At 39.4% G+C, this 19123-nt stretch overlaps 1 protein-coding gene across 1 annotated transcript in view; it reads right to left on the bottom strand.

Annotated features, from left to right (window-relative positions):
- Positions 1–19123, bottom strand: part of ADCY2 (adenylate cyclase 2) — a 230750-nt gene that overhangs the window by 171126 nt on the left and 40501 nt on the right. The window lies entirely within an intron of this gene.

The raw sequence follows: 19123 nt of genomic DNA, 5'->3' as shown, positions 1-19123 counted from the left end.
CTAACCAGTTTATAAAAGCACAGGCACTGATGAGATATTTTAAAACCGCAGATCCAATAAACTATGATCAATCATCTTATAAGAGCTGTGAATTATATATGTTGATTTTCGGTACCTCCCAAATACCAGGACAGTTCCAGAGTATTAGAGGCAAATTGGACTGATAAAAGGTAAAAACGAGAAATGAAAAATAGCAAATAAATGGTCAATTTTTACACTGAAGGGATTGTGTTGCAGAACTCAGAGGATTTATTCAACATGTTCCTAAATGATTTGCAAAAAGGAGTGGGACAGTGATGTGACAATGTTTGATGAGTTTTTGATGTTATTCACAATATTCAAAAGCAATAAGACATGCAAAAAGTTGCAGAAGTGCCTCACGCTACTGTGACTGGGCCATAAAATAACAGCTGAAATCCAACATTGACAAATGCAAAACAGCAGGTCTCATTTGCAGAAGCGAGCCTCACCGCAGTTACTACAATCTCAGAAAAAGACACGGCAGTCACTGTGAGCAGCTCTTTCAAAAACTGAATGGTAGCACGAGTTGAAAAGGTAAATAAAAAAAGCAGCAATTACTAGGAAAAGAATAATGAGGCATCATGATGACATTGTATGAATCCACAGTGCATATTTCTTGAACAGCTCATTAAATTCTTTTCTACCCATCTTGAAAAAAAAAAACCAAAACAACCCACACTGATAGCATTCCCACTGAGCCTTCTCTTCTCCAGGCTGAACAGCCCCAGGTCTATCAGCCTTTCCTCAAATTAAAGATATTCCCATCTCTCAGTCGTCTTTGTGGCTTTTCACTGGACTCACTGCATAAAGTCCATATTTCTCTTACACAGGGGAGCCTAGGAATGGACCCAGCACTCCAGGTTTAGCAACACCAGTACCGGGTAGTGGGGAAAGAATACCTTCCTTGACCTGTTGGCAAGGCTATTCCTAATATAGCCCAGGATATGATCTCATGACCTGGTTTGGCGAATTACCTCCCAAAGCCCTGAGGACATCTAAGCCCTGATAGATGTATGCTTCTGACATACTGACCCAGAGGAATTTTGCAACCATGAAGTAGCCTTAAAAATACATTGAGAAGCCCTGGAAATCTTCTGTGTTCATGGTTATCACAGAACCCTTTAAGACTAGTGCTTGAAAGTGAAGAAGTAAAAAGGAAGGGTCATGGTGAGAAGCAAAACTGTAGTGCAGCTCAGCAGAGTAACTGAGGTGCACAAGAAGTTTCAGAGAACAAAAGGTATACAGTGTATGGCATCCGGTAACCCAGTCATTTCCCAGGTAAAGTACCAAGCAGGAGCATGCAGATGATAATGCAGTGAAGAGAAGTCACTTTCTCTAGAGGGAACAAAGCCTCTTTTCCTTGAGACATGCAAGTGTCAGCAAGGGCAACATCTCTGGAAAGCTGGTATTTGCTGTGTCAGAACAAGGGGAAAATAACGAGAAGGGTGATAAAGGGTCGTGGTTGGGGTATACCTAGAAGAAAAAAAATAGAATAGCGAGGAGCTTAAACAAAGGAGACTTGGATTTCCTTTGCACAGATCAATAGTGCACAGGTAACAGTGTCCTTGAACAACTCAAGACACAATCTGTTGCAAAGGAAAGATGTGATAAATTTAAATGACTGAGTAGCATGACTCCACTTACAGAAACTTGATAAACTGAACGCCTGGTTTTTGGGTTTTTTTTTTTGTAAACGATGTTTTTCCCTAACATATTTTTGGGCAAAACAGAGAAGAAATACAAGAAATTGCCATGGAAAGGAGCCTCTCAATGACTGTCATGAAATACTGTGACTGTTTACAGAGTGGTAATCGCATAATCCTAATAGAAAGGAAGGAAACAGATTTCTTCTTTAGGAGAGCTGCCAAAATAGGACATAACACCTCCTTGGAAAATTTTATTAATCATAGAAACAATATGCTTAGAAGTGTATGATGTCAGAAGATTGGACAAAATGATGTTAAGACAATACAGACTTTGGAATGGGGCAAACGAACAAAAATTCATGGCATTTAATTGCCGTGAGTCTAAGACAGGTTCTGTAGCACTTCCTCAAAATCCTGTGTTATTTCCCTGCAACACCTGCCTTTCCCAAAGGTTTTCAAATCATTTGCTAGTACGTGCCCAAGGACTTAAATACAGGGCGAGATTACCACTTCGGTTGTTGCACACAGCCTTTGGGATATCAGCCTTTCATATTGTTCAGAATTTTCTGTTTGCAACTCCGGCAATTATGCCCACGGGCCTGCACATGTCAACCCAAACAGTGCTGTTGTGCTGGGTTCTTGTGGGAAAGGATTGCCAAAGGCATGGGTAATACCTCTTTTTCTCCTTTTCCATCTCTTTAGTTGTGGTTTTTGGCTTACATTACATGACATAATAATCATGCAGAGGGCTTAACAGTCAAGCAGTCCAGTCAGCACTAAAAGCATCACATGCAGAAACAATTGTCTCGGAGTAAGTCCTGAAGAAAACCATATAGTCACCATGGGAAAAGTAGTATAGGGAAGAACATCCACTGCACTAGAGAGGATACACAAGGAAGGATGCTTGTCTGTGGTCCACTTGATACTTCTCCTCCCAGGTGATCACTGGGGAGAGTTTGTTCTTTCCCTTTTCTCTCTCTCTGCTATTTAAGTTTTGTTGTTTCAGAGAAGTAGCTTTCACCACTAGAACCAATGCATGCCTTCCTCTATAAACCCCGCCAATAAATCTTTGTGCATGTGAACTTGTCCTAATGTCCCTTTACACAACACTGTCTTTCCCCTCTATTTCTGAAAACCAAAAAATGATTTCCAACTTCAGAAACTTTCAGATTGCTGAAAAGTATGTGTTATTTTGTTTCACACTTTCCTTTTCACACCTTTCACACCACAAATCTTTTTTCTCCTTGGAAGTTTTCAGTGGAACATTTTGTACAGAGGTTTAGGACCCCAAAAGAAATAACAGCATGCTCAACATCACAGAAAACATGTCACAACTTTCTAGGAATCAGAAGGGCACCTTTTTCCAGTGAAATGTGTCTAGAAGGTGTATACCACACATATCACAGGAAAGTTTATCTTAATTAAACAATTAAATATTTGGCACATTTCTCCACTTAATAGAATCATAGAACAATTCAAGTTAGAAGGGACCTCTGGATGTCTCCTGGCTAGTTTCAAAGATAGGTAACATTCAAATCACTTCATATGATGGGCACAAATCTTGAACTAGTTTACTGTGGTCTACCAAAATTGTATGCATTTTTATATAGTGATAAGTAATTTTAAAAAAAAAAAAAAGCTTTAAACAGAGGTGTACAACATAAAAACTTGAACTAGTCTTTAAATCTTTTTTTTATAGTAGAAACTAACATTTAAATTACCAATAATGATGTTCAGCTTTGCAAGTGAACATAACAAGGCACCCCAAAATGAGAAGAATACTCTTCATCTCTTTTTGATGCACACAATCCTAAACCACTGTTGAAGCCAGACCCTCAGACCTGGTCAAGTTCCTAATCAACTAGACAGAAGTTCCTAGATCTTGTTCCTAGATCAAGTTCCTAGGATCAAGTTCCTAGATACAACTGGAAGAAAATAACCATCAAAATTAGAAAAGTCACAAACTGTTAAAAAATAAATGATCACATTCCACCTAAATTATACCACAATCTCATTCAGTGGAACCACGCAACTTTGCTCACTAAAAAATAATTGGAAAATAAAGGTAATAATTTCCAGATACTTTTGGGAGTGCAATAACAAAAGAGACAATCCAACAGAAGCGTGACATACAAACATTCTCGTAGTGATCGTCTCTCTTTTCTTGCTCTCTGATTGTTCACATGCACAGGAATAGATGAAGACACACAGACATCCAGCTTAACAGATATGGCTAAATGCTAACTCCTCATAAATGTTTGTGGATCTTACAATAAAAATCAGTGAAAACCATACATGACTCGTAGAAGAAGAATAAGATCATGGATTATATTCTCAATATATTTCTGAGGAGACTATTCAACTACAGATGAGTGCTGTACGTCAAATTTAAAGTCACTACTGACCTGATTTAATGCTAACAGAATAAATGAAAAAAATGTGTTGTGCACTTCAGAGGCAGCCAGACTTCACATCACCTCCATGACAGCTGAAGCAAAAAAATCTGTTCTTGCAGTCAGTTCAGAGGCCTAAGCATTTAAATAAGTCAGAGGAATAAAGTTTAAACTAAACATAGTCCTGCATCCTGTGTTTCTTTCCCAGACAGCCTATTCAGAAGACTAACACACTGCCATTCTTATAAAAACTAAGCTGCCTAATTCCTTCTCCCTGAATATGTTACGATGCCTCCTCAGTGGTATGGAGGAATCTTACAACACTCAGTACAAATAGAGCTTCATTCAGTCAGTGGAAGATGTTACCTTTGCTTTTCTTTGTGCCCTCTCATACGGAAGAAAAGGGAACTACTTGGGAGCAATGGGATATATTTTTGCTTCTACAGATTAGCATGCCAACTATCCCCTACTATTGCAGTGGCACGTTAAAAGTCAGCCATAGCAAAGTGACTGGTTATCACTGTGTTTAATATAAAGCAGTAAGCCACAGGAATTAATTCCATTTAAATGACTGTACAATGCAAGACTGGCAAGCTACAACTGTAACACAACTTTAAGATTTAAACACTGAAAAGACTATACACCAAGTGTGGACACTGCTCTGACCAGTGAAAGAGAGAGTTTGACCTCCCATTAGGCTGGCAATTTGTAGGTTAATAATTTAATGCAGTGCTGGGTCTTGCAACAGTCCAGTGAGAAGGGACTTAATAACTATCTCTGCCACCAGGTAGGAACAGCTTTACCCCAGCAAGAAGGGAGAAAAGGATAATGACGTGAATCTGAACAGAGCCATAGGCCAGACTGAGTTTCAAGAAAACATACAATTCCAGATCACATTTCTGTTCCGTGAATAAAAAAAATGCAGATTTTGCGTAAGAACAGGTTTCCTGTGCATAAGAACATGCAAGGATTTCATCCACATGATTAGATGGATGCTGCAAACTACCACACAGAATGAGAGAAGCTTTGGAGCTGATCTAAGGATAACTAAACCTAATTGTGATCTTCCTTTACTTTTTGTATTCCACCACAAAAACATTTGCAATTATGCAGCTTTCTGTTTTCCTAATTTGTAAATAAACTACTTATTTTATAGTTATTTTAACCTGTATTGCGTTACGGATGATGTTAGGTAACTGGCAAATACTATCCCTGACAAAGTGGAAATCCTTAAAAATGAGACACTGAATCACACTCTCACAGTGCTCAGTACAACTTCAGAGTATGTAAAAATAAATGGTAAGACAGATAAAATGCTTGGGAACTGGGTCAGCGGGAGTTTGGGATTTTGTATGGAAGAGATGTCTTTTGATGATAAGCATGAATCAATGACTTTAGAAACACATGAGCAACAGCTTTACCTTTAAGAATCTTTCAACATGACTGGAGCACCTATGAAGATAATTCAGTTTATTTAATCTGTTCCCTTGCATCAGAAATCGTAATTCACACCTAGGGTTTTTTTTCCATTCATGCTAAGGACATCAACGAAAGCAAAGCAGCTGCATCAAAATGTCAAGTGGGTGACACAGAGCAACTACATTAGATATTCACATCCTCTGATATTTACATATCTCAAAATTTGACAGATGTTACTATTTTAAGGCACAACACAACTACATCAGGAACATGATTTAGCAGTTGGTAAGCACTGAAGAAGCACAGGCAGGTTAGATAAATATCATTATCCTCTGTGACTGAAATAAGCCAGTGTACATCAGTGCACCCGAACAACATCTAAAAGATACATGTCAGTACTTAGAAGAACCAGAGAGAAAATCAGGTATGACAAGATTTCAGTGTTCCCATACTCATACTTCTAAACGCTCATGAAATTACTTCTGAACTCCCATTACAACATCTAATTATATACATCTTATAGACACTGTAATTATTTCTCCAGTATGACAGGAGAAATCTGAAACAGAACTCCACAGCTCCAAAATGCAGTTTTCCGCACTCTGAGTTGCTAATGGACAAATCTCAGCATTATTCTGCATCCAGTCCACCTCTGCAAGCAGCTTGTTCCTAAATGAATAATTTAGTGAAAGCTTTAGCTATAAATGGAAAAAAAATATGAATTAAAGCTGAAAGGATTAAAACTTAAAAACTTAAAACTTGAACACTATAAAAGGTGGGGCTTTTAGTGGCACCTTTTGCAATCATTGCTTCTCTTAAAAACAGCTCTCACAAGAGACAGCTAACTACATTTGCAAGTCAGGCAATATTTGTCATCACTGTATTGAAGTTGAATAAAAAGATAATTTATGTATACCCTTATCTATTTCTAGGTGAAATTATCATTATTCCAATTATAATTTTCTTTTTACCACAGACATTATAATTTTTATTCCTGAGACATTTTTAGTGCATATAAAAGCCATGCAAATGCTTCTTTTCCAGATCACTGCATTTTCATTTACATCTTCATAAGAGAGAATATGTTCTCTACCATACCCCAACACAGAAATTCTTAAAGTAATGAATACCCTCCCGGTCTTGGCACCAAAGCCTAACAGTACAACGTCCAGTGATATTAATACAGATATATGTAAGGATTTTTCCTCAGATTGTATCCTGGAGATTCATGGCCTCAAGGATTAAATTTGCTGATTCCCTTCACTCCTATCAACATTACTAGAATATGTCATCTTTCCTTTGTTGTCATGTGAAATTATATAATAGAAACAATCCACTTCGCAGTAATTGCCTTCTGCTTTTTAAGTGGTATCAACAAGAGAGATTTTTTTTTTCCAGAGGCATACAAAACCTATGCCCTTTGGAGTCAGTGCATCTTTATTAAATGTTAAGAAATTACAGTAAAGTAACTTGACTCTTATCACAGCACACATCCCACGAAAAGGAAAAAAAAAAACCACCATTCTTCTGTTGCTGCCACAATCTGACAGATGTTTCCATACTACATAATGGGGAAAAAAGGTACAATTTAATGCATGTGGGATTAAATAGGACTAGAAAGCGTTGAGAACGTTAAGAGTTCAAAGTCCCTTTCCATCCTCACGCATGAAAAGCAAAATCTCTCATGCCCTTTGAAACCTTATAGACAAGCTGTTTTACAAGCCTGACTTATCTCAACGTGATAATCAGACATTATAGATACTATGCTTGCCACTGTTCATGAAATGACAATGCTTTTTATTCCATGATTTACTTTTACGCAAACAGCAGAATAGAAAATCATCTTGAGGAGGGAAAAAGTAGACTTAATTCTGTTCTCATTTACCTGGTATACTAAGTTGGTAGTAGGGGAGTTATTTTTGATATACAATAGTAGGAGACCAAAATTAAGTTTGATGAGTTAGGAACACATTTGGATTCAGGCAGCCAAATTAGAATTTCTAAACTTTTTATATCATAGGATCTACATATTTTAGTATTCATTTTGGTAGCTGGGGAATAGCTAAAGGAAATATTGGAGGAACACTAAATAAGGTGAAATTGAAGCTAGGAGAGGCACACTCTCCACAACTTCAGAATGTAAATAAGTAGAGATCAAAATGTTTAACTTAAAATGTTATCAGATGTGAGAAAGTCATGTTATGTGTCTAAAATGGAAGAAAAAACACAGCGTACATTAGCTAGAGCATGATTTCATCAATAATGCTTTTGTTTTGCAATATAATATAGCATTTTTTCTTAAATCCACTTATCTTCCTTCCATATTTTAACCTTAGACCCATAGACTTATTCATATACTTAGAATTAGGCACTGGAATAAATGAAGCAGTATCGTTTTCTACAAACCTGATCATTTTCAGCATGCTTTATCCTCTCTCCCTTCCCCCTTCACAGTTCTTCGCATTTCAGTTTGGAAACATTTACTGAACCAAACATTCAAGTTTCACCTGACCAAAAGAATCTCTAATAATCTGCCAAGAGACTAAGAAGCATCAGTAACATTTCAGAAGCAGAGCATAACAGGTAGTCCACAGAGCTGAAAATGCTTTCAGTGCTCCACGTTCATCCAGGCAACCTCTGCATTACTCAGGTAAGCAATAATGTTAAATTACTTCATCTGTCTTGCAATATTGCATGTGCTTTGCAGAAAAATATATTTAAGATATTTGACAGAGTTCTGCATCTGTCAACCAGCAAAAGAAGGTTAAAGAAAGCATACCGCCACTGGTGAACAAAAATGGTGAACACATATCAATAGATGAGGAGAAGGCTGAGGTTGTCCTCAGTCTTCACTGACAACCACTCTTCTCACCCCTCCTGAGTCAATGGACAACAAGATGGGGACCAGAGTTGTATAGCCCCCTGCAGCTGTAGGAGAAGATCAGGTTTGTGGCCACACGAGGAACCTGAACATATATGAGTCTATGGGACCTGATGAGATGCATCCCAAAGTCCTGAGGAAATTGGCTGATGTGATGGCCAAGCCACACTCCATGATATTTGAACAGTCATGGCAGTCAAGAGAAATCCCTGGTGACTGGAAAAAGGGCCACATTGTGCCTGTTTTTTAAAGCATAGAAGAGGTAACCCTGGGAACTACCAAACTGTCAGCCTCACCTCTGTGCCCGAGCAGATCATGGAACAGATCCTCCTAGAAGACATGCTAAAGCACATGGAGGACAGGGAAGTGATTCAAGACAGCCAGCACAGCTTCACTAGGGGCAAGTACTACTTGACCAACGCAGTGGCTTTCTATGATGGTGTGACTACATCAGTGTACATGGAAAAAGCAATTGGTGTAATATATCTGGACTTCTGTAAAGCCTTTGACACAGCCCCCTACATCATCATTCTCACTAAATAGGAGAGATATGGATTTGATGAGCGGACAGTTTGGTGGATAAGGAATTGGTTGGATGGTTGTATTCAGAGAGTAGTGGACAACAGCTCGATGTCCAGGTGGTGATCCATGACAAGTGATTTCCCTCTGGGGTCCATAATGGGACCAGTACTGTCTAGTGTTTTCATCTATGTTATAGAAAAAGAGATTGAGTATGCCCTCAGCAAGTTTGCAGAGGAAACTATGCTGAGTGGCGCAGTTGCTAGACCGGAAGGACGGGATGTCACTCAGAGGGACATGGATAAGCTGGAGAAGGGGGCCTGGGTTGTGAACCTCATGATGTTCAACAAGGCCAAGTGCAAGATCCTACACATGGGTTGGGGCAATCCGCAGTTTCAATACAGGATGGGGGATGATGTGATTGAGAGCAGCCGTGCAGAGAAAGACTTAGGGGTGCCGGTTCATGAGAAGCTGGACATGAGCCGGCATTCTGTGCTCACAGCCCAGAAGGCCAACCATATCCTGGGCTGCATCAAAAGAAGCGTGGCCAGCAGGTCAAGGGAGGTAATTTTCCCCTACTCTGCTCTCACGAGATCCCACCTGGAATACTGTGAAGATGATCAGAGGACTGGAGGACCTCTGCTATGAGGACAGGCTGAAAGAATTAGGGTTGTTCAGCCTGGAAAAGAGAAGGCTGCAGGGAGACGTTACAGTGACCTTCCAGTACCTGAAGGGGGTGTACAAGAAAGCTGGGGAGGGACTTTTTACAAGAGCATGTAGTGATAGGATGAGGGGGAATGGCTATAAACTGGAGAGGGGAAGATTTAGACCAGACATAAGAAGGAAATTCTTCACGATGAGAGTGGTGAGGCACTGGCACAGGTTGCTCAGGGAAGTTGTGGATGCCCCATCCCTGGAACTGTTCAAGGCCAGGTTGGATGGTGCCTTGAGCAGCCTCGTCTTGCAGGAGGTGTCCCTGCCCATGACGGGGGGGTCGGAATTGTATGATCTTTAAGATCCCTTCCAACCCAAATAATTCTATGATTCTATGATTCTATATGTCATCACAAGTGAAAGTTTTACCCGCTTAACGATTGTGGATATAGTGTACCAGGAGTTTAGTTATGCCTTTGACACTGTTTCTCACAGTATTCTGTTTGAGAAACTGGCTTCCCCTGGCCTGGAAAGATGCACCCTCTGCTGGGTAAAAATCTGGCTGGATGACCGGGCTGAAAGAGTCACGGTAAATGGAGCTAAATCCAGTTGGAGGCTGGGCATAAGTGGTGTTCTCCAGGGCTCAGTGCTGCGTTCAATTCTGTGCAATATCCTTATTGATGGTCTGGATGAGGGGATTGAGTGTATCCTTAGGAAGTTTGTGGATGACACTACGCTGGAAGTGTCAATCTGCTGGAGGGTAGGGAGTCTATTCCAAAGGGATCTGGACAGGCTGGATCGATGGGCTGAGGCCAACAGAATGAGTTTCAACAAAGCCAAGTCCTGAGTCCTGCATATGGGACACAATAACTCCTTGCAGGATTACAGGCTTGGAGAAGGGTGGCTTGAAAACTGCCTGGCAGAGAAGGCCCTGGGAGTGTTGGTTGACATTCAACTGAACATGAGCCAGCAGCATGCCCAGGTGGCCAACAAGGCCAATGGCATCTTGGCTTGTATCAGAAACAGTACGCCCAGCAGGACCAGGGAAGTGACTGTGCTCCTGTACCCTGGTGTGGCTGCATCACGGATACTGTGTTCAGCTTGGGGCCCCTCACTACAAGATATTAAGGTGCTTAGCGTGTCTGGAGAAGGGCAATGAAGCTGGTGAAGGGTCTGGAGAACAAGTCTTATGAGGAGTGTCCGGTGTTATGAGGAACTGGGGTTGTTTAGCCTGGAGAAAAGGAGGCTGTGTGTAGACAGTCTACAACTACCTGAAAGGAGACAGTAGTGAGGTGGGTGTTGGTCTCTTCTGCCAAGTGACATGCAAGAGGACAAGAGGAAGTGGCCTGAAGTTGCACTACGGGAGGTTCAGATTAGACATCAGGAAAAATTTCTTTACCAAAAGGGTTATTCGGAACAAGTTGCCCAGGGAGGTGGTTGAGTCACCAATCCTGGAAGTATTTTGAAAGACAAGTAGGCAAAGTGCTCAGGGATACGGTTTAGTAGTGGACAGGTACAGTTGGACTCAATGATATCAAAGGTCTTTTCCAGCCAAGCGATTATATGGGGAAGAACTGACAGGTTTTATAGCTCTTACGCAGCTACCTAAGATGGGTTATCCATATCTAACGTCACAGTTCAAAGGTTCAACACATTTGTTCCTACTAGGGATAGACACCGATTCTGAGTGGTAATATTAAATAGCTATTTTTAACCTGGGTATGTTATTATATGTATGAAGACAATGTCTTTGCATTTTCAGTGTAAGAATATGAAGGAATATGATGTTCACTGTAAAAAACTACTTTCTATTCCCAAATGCACTACCCTCTGTTCCCAAATGCATGCTAATATCATAAAATATAACAGAGATAGACAAGTTCCCTAGCTCCAAAGCAGCCAGATATCCCTCTTCCCAGGTGCTGCTCTTTCTTTGTGATGATACCAAGCCTTTGCCTCCTTCACTAACTGGTTGGTTTGGTTTGGATTTGGGAGGAAAATTGGACATTTTGATTGACTGGCAGCAACACAAAAGTGAATACTAGAAACAGATAGCTGTGTCTTAAAAACAAAAGGAAAACTATAGACCCAAGTCAAGAAGGTGAAATAATTTGTGGAAAAGGGAAGAAGGAAGCTGATAACCTTGGAAATAACTCTAACGTTACTAGATTATCACACAGCAAATGCAAAGAGAAATGTACATGCTTTCAACGGCAGCATGCTGGACCTAAGCTACCTAAGTTTATTAGCTTTTCTTTTTAACTTTTTGTAACATGCAAAATGGTCTCTACTTGTGGGGTTTTTACTTTATTCATTGCCAGTTACTGCCAACTTCTGATCACTGCTTTGGGTATTGGAGGAGGGAGAAAAAAGAACACAAAGAACTAAGCAAGCACTGCCCCAGCATGGGCCACAGTCCTCCAGAGGTGTCCCTGCCCCAGTGTGGGTCACACGCAATCTCTCCAGAAGGATACTCATTTTCAATGGAGTGCCTCCTTCCAGGAGGATACCTCCAGCTCCTTGTCTCATTGTCAGCCTCTTCTTCCCTGCATCTCTCCAAGGGCATCCCTAGCTGCCTCTTACCCCTGCAGCAGCTGCCAATCCAGAGGCACTGTGTGCTGCTGTGGCTGGTGCACAAAGGGGTTCTCACACCAGTTTCACCGCTGCTTGGACCCTGCTGTGACCGGCACAGGGCACTGTGCAGCCCCCACTACCAACCTGCGCCATGTATGCCCCATACACTTCCCCAAGTCGCTCTGTGACATGGTGTAACTTTTGAGTTTCGGTTACTGTTGGTTTGCTGTTTGTAACAACAAAAAAGTGCTTTCTGACATCATTTATATATACTTGTTCTCAATTATAAATAATTAAATGTGCAAATACATATTTACAAGACTCTATAGCTCTGCTAATGCTTGAACTCGTTTCAAAGTAAGCTGGCTTAAAGTTCATAAGCACTTTCCCACACAAACCTATCAGACTTACACAGATGTCAGTACTAGGAAGAAGAATTGTTTATCACACAAACAATGCCTACTCTTAAATATGCTGCAACAAGAGATACCTCTGCATGCACTACCAGAGTGGAACAGAAATTTAAACAGGACACAAAGACTTCCACTAAGGCTAGAAATGGAAAATAAAACAGTGAAAATAATCTAATTATGAGACTAGAAAAAGGTAGTAAATATCACAGCATACAACTATTCATAGCAATACTTAATTAAATAAAATTTATTAAAATGCAGTATTTTGGAAGATTGCACTTCCCCTCTTTTCAGCGATTTGTACTGCTGAAAACTTAAAAATAAATGAGTACTGTACAGGCAGAAATCTGCACCCAAACTGAGACCAGCGAGGCTCCTGGGCTCCTAATGTATTTGTTTCTCATTCATAAAAAAACCTCCTCCTGCTAGATTGTGTGAGCTAGTCTTCCTCCTGGATGAGTAATTCCATATTGTAAACGCCCTACTACAGTTTTTGCACAGCAGAAATAGCACATAAATGTTAAAAAAAGACTAAATAAAGCAATTCACAATGCCAAAGCCACAGGACTCGTTCATTAGCTCAGTAATGAAGACAAGTGCTCACTAACATTGCAGAAAGAAACCTAAAAGAAATCTATTTGAATTTTCAAGGTGAAATACTCTATCAAGGTGACCAGAGTTTCATCCAGAAACTCTGAAGTAAGCCATTAAAATGAGCAAAAGTCAAACTGACTTCCAAATTTTCCTTTTGACAATAAATAAGGAAATAAAATTCCAAATAAAAATTCCATTGTTTACAAAACTAAATTTGTATGATTACGTAAATAATAAACTAAGAAAATTATTTAAACCTTTTTTGATTTTTCATTAATGGCATTGTTCCTTTAAAGGCTTCCCTTAGAGAAATTAAAATCTGTTGCTTTAAGCGCTTCTCTTAGACAAATAAGTAGGTCCACTGACCTCAGAAATAAAACACTTCACACCTCCTGATGTGTCACTAATTTCATCCTCTGGGGAGGCTATGGAAAAAATAATAATTAATGTACTGCCAGAAAATGGTCTCAGATTTAAGGTTGTTTCCTTAGCTACCAACTGATGTGATAGTTATTTTCCTTTTATTAAATGTGTAAATCAATGGTTACTATTTTTTAATGGGGACAGTAAATAGCTTTTTGATCTAAACTGTGAACTTCAAATCTGGACCCACATCTCCGCTCAATAATAATATCCTCTTGAGATGCTAGCCTATATGTCAAACAAAAGCCTCCGACATAGATTGTGGTTTTATTAAAAAGGATTCTTCTTTTAATTTTCCTCTGTGAATTATAACTTTTTTAGAAGAACTTTGAAGCCACATAGGATTTGCACTTTAATTGGTGTATTTTCACTTGATACTCCAGCCCTTCAAATCTTGAAGATAAATTTACTTTCTTCTCTGAAGAATTAACGTAAGGAAGTAATGTAAGAAAGGTAGCTAAACTTCTATGGGAACAGGAATACAACATTCTCTCCCTTACATCTTTTTCATTGCTGTTCTTATTTTTTCTTTCTTTATTTTTAGATTTTTGAAGCAAAATTAAACAAAGACTCTGAATGCCCGGTTATTTGGCACAATTAAAGTACTTCCAGTGAAATGTCACATTAAAGTAAAATGAGTTACCAGTAATACACAATATGGTTTCTTTCCCGTTCTCATTTAAATCATTTCACAGTAATTTACTTCTTCAAAGGCTTATTTAAGACAGGTGGTGTAGTGTCCCAGCTGCCAAAAATTTGGCCTTGAATTTTCTGGATTTACTGCTTAAAAAAACCCAAACGTATTTTTCTCTTCCTTGTATTTATCTAGGACCCCATTTACCAGTTGTTCTCAGACAAAAACAGGAACAGTAACAAGAAGACACTGCTATGGCATTTCTAGTCTTTTTTGCCTTCTCTCAGGCATACTTCCGTCTTAAAAAAAAAAAATAGCAAGCCTAAATAATACAGAAGTATTCTTAAAACCGGTGGTTAGAGTTGTACAGAAGAAAGACCCCCTCCACACAACATGTGAGACTAGACGCCTGGAGAGAAAAGAGCCTTGATGAGTGAACAGAGAAGGAGCCAGGAAGAGAGGAGCAAAAGGGTCTTGAGGGTCACGACTCTACCTTCTTAAATGAGATCATCTTCATTCCTCAGAGATAATCAGAGCAGCAGCTTCCCAAATGCTGCCAATTCAGTGGTCTATTTACATTTGGGCGATGGTGGTGTAAAACTCACCTCCCTGAGCTCTCTCTCAGTCTTCTTCCACAGTATGTCCCTATGCTAATGTATGCAAGGAAAGCTAGCGGCCAACTCCCCAGTAATGGCCTCTTCAGGGAAATCCTTTTCTGGGGACAGTAAGAATACTAAAGTGCCTTTATATAGTTGAAAGATGACACAGTGCTGACTGGAGTGAAAAAGATCCTCTGGATGATCTGATTCTTTTCATTATTTACACTAACGCAGTGAACGCTCACATTATTTAAGCTACAGCAGCCGCCTGCTACCACTGATATGTGAGAAGAATGAATCTGTGCAAGACTGGTGACGTGCTTTCTCAACATAAATATCGAGGTTTTGCAGTAGCCCTATACTAAAATATGTTTCCATTTACTATTCCAGTACAAAATGTTCTTCTCTACCATCAATTTTAACTCAATGTACATGTTAGTGAAATGTTACTGTTATTTTCATCAAAATAGAGGGCTAATACGATGCAAAATTCTCTTGATTCTTCATTTTCCAATGGCTGTCTTCCACAGATGTTTTCCAAGAATAAGGAACTAAGATGCATCATATACAGTTACTTATTCTGCCAGCAAGCTTCCTATTCACCTCTGCCAAGAACAAATTTATTCCGATGCAGACTTCCCTTTTACTCCACTCCTGAGACAATATCTTACCTACAGCTTATGGCACTCAAGAAAAATTGTGTGTTGATTCCCAGGTTGCCCAGGGAAGTTGTGGCTGCCCCATCCCTGGAGGTGTTCAAGGCCAGGTTTGATGGGGCCTTGGGCAGCCTGATCTAGCGGGATATCCCTGCCCGTGGCAGGGGGGTTGGAACTAGATGATCTTTAAGGTCCCTTCCAGCCCAAACTATACTATGATTGTGAACTACAGACAAATCACTAACGACTGTGGAATTTGATTAAACATGCTGCAGGACTCCATCTTCTATTTTTGATGCAATGCTTTATGTTTTGTACCATTTTATGAAAGGTGGGAAAGGATGGACAATGCAATGACATAGTATGGCTGCTTGTTGCAGGGTAGAGAGTTAAATAGAGCCTTTCTTCATTGAACTAACAATCTTCCTTGTTGGCAGTACAGTTGTGCTAGTATGCTTAGTAAGCCTGTCCTTTGAAAAAAGACCTCTGGAAGAGGATGAAACTTGATTTAGAATTGAAAATGGTCCCAATTGTTGGGGGGGGGAAAGGTTGGCAAGTGTTTTCTTCTTATCAAAAGACCAGGCATTTTTTGCACATCTTGATTATTTCCTAAACTGCCCTTCCCCAAGCACGTTATTGAAGTGTCCTTGCACCTTCAAGCTTAACATTGTTCACACAAATCTTTCTGCTGCCAAACAAAAAAAAAATCTTTATCAATTATTGCCCTGCTGCTTTTCAAGCGGTTGGAAAAAAAACAAAACAAACAAAAAAACCCCAACCCATCCAAAATCAAACAAAAAAAAGTCCCCCACAAAACCACCACCAAAAAAACCCCAGAAAAGACCAAGTATGATTGGCAGATTGGCTTTGCTTCAGACAGAAAAAGTCTACTTTTCTCCTGATTTCTGGTTTACTCATATGCAGATTATATCCTGGTTTGCCCTAGCTCTTCTGTCTGCAGGCATTAAGGCCAGAAATTTATTATTCTTAGGTGAAAGCTAGGTTTGTCTGATGCTAGACTCTGTGGCTGATATACTGAGAATTCTAGGACACAAAATTAAAAATACTTACACTCTCCTCTCTTTATAAATATGCCTTTAACTTCTTTTATTTATTTACCTTCAAAAAACAACCCACACCTTTTTTCCACTTGTCTTTCATCTTCCTCCCCAGCACTGTGAATGTTCCAAACCATGAGTTTTTTCCCCCCTTCCAGTGCTCTCTTCTACTGAAGTAAAGCAGTATTTCCTATTTCTGAAAGTGAGTTCTCAGTTTACAATACAAATTCCCAAAACAGAACTCAAGCACCGTAACAGGAAAAACAGCTGCTGGTCATGTACAATGTACACCCCTGTGGAAGTCACCTCGCTGGGTGGAAAAGATGTGCACTCAGAGCCTTCTTATCCTACCTAGGAAGATAAACCCATTGCTCCTTGTAGAGCACGCTGCAGCTCCTTCACTCCTCGTGTGTCTGGATTTCCTTCCAAAGGAAATAGCAAGGTGGAAAGAATGATATAGTCTCATCAAAACATGGTTGTATGGCCCCTATTCAACAATGGGTATCAGGTCTACAAGGTGTACCACAGAGTAAATCAGATATAGTCTCTCAGGTCTATACAATATAAAGGCTGCCTTGCTTTTTCTCTCTCTCTCTTGCTCTTTCTCTGAGGCCTTCTTCTTGCTCGAGAACAGAAACAACAAAGACTGTTTAAGACACTGTTAGTGAATGTCACAACGGTCAGTCATTTGTTGGCAACAGGGAGAGTAGCCTCAAAAGAGCATGGAACAATCTGAACTAAATAATATGATAACCTGCTGGTAGACTCAACCTGTTGTTAAAATGAATAGCTGACTTCTCAAAGACTTAAAAGTCTGTGAAATGATTCAAACAGGAGGGCCCAGGAGACCACCCAAGAGGGGAATGGTTTGAGGAAACACAGGGAGAAAGAGATGATAGCTTGTCTACAAGGCAGATGATCAAGTACATAATAGACCTGCAGCCAGCCATCCCATATTAGCTAGCCAGGAACAATTCCAGGCCTTCAGCTAATAGGGGTGTACAAAACAGGGAACAAATCTTCTTAACCACCACCAAACATACCAGAATAAGCTTCAGAAACAGAAACACCTAAAATGTACCGAAGATTTAAGTAATGGAGATTTTTTTACCTAGTAATTAGAGTTATAAAAAACAGGGAACGTTATGTAGCACGTTATTTTTAAGTACCCTGCAGACCATACATGCCTAGGTTTAATCATATGAAAACTCCTACTTAAGCAGAAGCAAAAGCACCAGTTTTAAAACAGTCCTCCCCTCACATATGAAAGACTGCTGTCCATCGAAAGTACCAATTTATTCCACCCAAATCTGGCAAAAAATTCACTCTGCATCCACTGAAAATATTAAAAACTCTACTTTAAACATAATTCAATCAATGATACCCATAAAATCAATATAGTACTGATGTGATCACATCATTTCTCAGTAGGACTGATACCATGCAGCACTTGTTTTCCAACATTGACGAAAAATAGTTAACAAAAATATAATACACAGGTTAGTTTTCTTCTAAGTAAAAAACCCGCAAAGCTCAGTTCTTTACCTGCTTTACATTTACACAATCAGGCAAAAAAGGATTGTTTTTTGTTAAGTAAAGCATATAACCTTGAGATTATTTCCTCAATAGAAGGGAAAATGAGATATTCTCTTATCCTTTATGCTAGCCTGCAAACGAATCAATAAACTATTAATTTATATATCAAATTTGATAAGGAAATTCTCTTTAGAAGCCATCTTTTGCAAAATAATAATTGTTTTTAAATGAGGAACCTCATCTAGAGGCTTTCCTAGAAGAATATGAAGATCTAGTGCTTTGCAGAAGTCTAATAGACATCTTTACAGTACAAAGCAACATATTTATAGGGATGGTTTATCTCACGAAGCCATTAGTCACCTATTGGCAATTGCAGAGACCAAATTCATTCCCAACTGTGAAAATTCCCCTAGCAACTTCAGGAGCTGTTTACATATGGGAAAAATAACATTGAGATCATATTTAAAAATCTTAATTTCTGATCAGCCCATTTCTGGTTTTCGAAAAGTCCTATGCATAAATCTTCTTCTACTCTTCATACAGAGATTAAAAGCCATGCTGATTGCCCATAAGCCTGAAGAAGCTGACAAATGGTAATATTTGTCCAGAAGAAGAGCATATGTATAACACGTCTGCATATTGATAGTATGAGAGTTTTAGGGGAAAATGAGCAATTATCAGTCACTCAGGAAGAAATAAAATTATGTCACTGATTTATTCATAATGAGTTCTTAAATGTTTTTCTCATCAGTCCCGGTTGGGTTTTTTTCTCCCTCAGCACCCTCTAGACTTAAATCAATATATAATAGCAACAGAGTCAGTCTTATTACGGAACATGCCGAGCACTAACACAGTTCCCTCTGTTTATTTTGCTGTCTGGACTGCAGCTGCCTATGGTGAATGAAAAGTTGCCTGTCTCTCACAAATGTTTCCTGTTGGTGTAACTTCTTTCACTGACCCTGTTTTCATGACTAATGACTTTCATTTCTAGTATAGCATCTTTCAGTATGGTATTCACTCAATAAAGCTACAGCAGAGTATCAGTCTAAACAGACTTGGTGTTTGGCCTTCAGTGCTCACAAAACATGAATTTAAATACAAGG

This window comes from Cuculus canorus, chromosome 2 (assembly GCF_017976375.1).
Source record: "Cuculus canorus isolate bCucCan1 chromosome 2, bCucCan1.pri, whole genome shotgun sequence".
NCBI classification, from domain to species: Eukaryota; Metazoa; Chordata; class Aves; order Cuculiformes; family Cuculidae; genus Cuculus; species Cuculus canorus.
The sequence above is the reverse complement of the archived record's forward strand: the minus strand, read 5'-3'. Positions and strand labels throughout refer to the sequence as shown.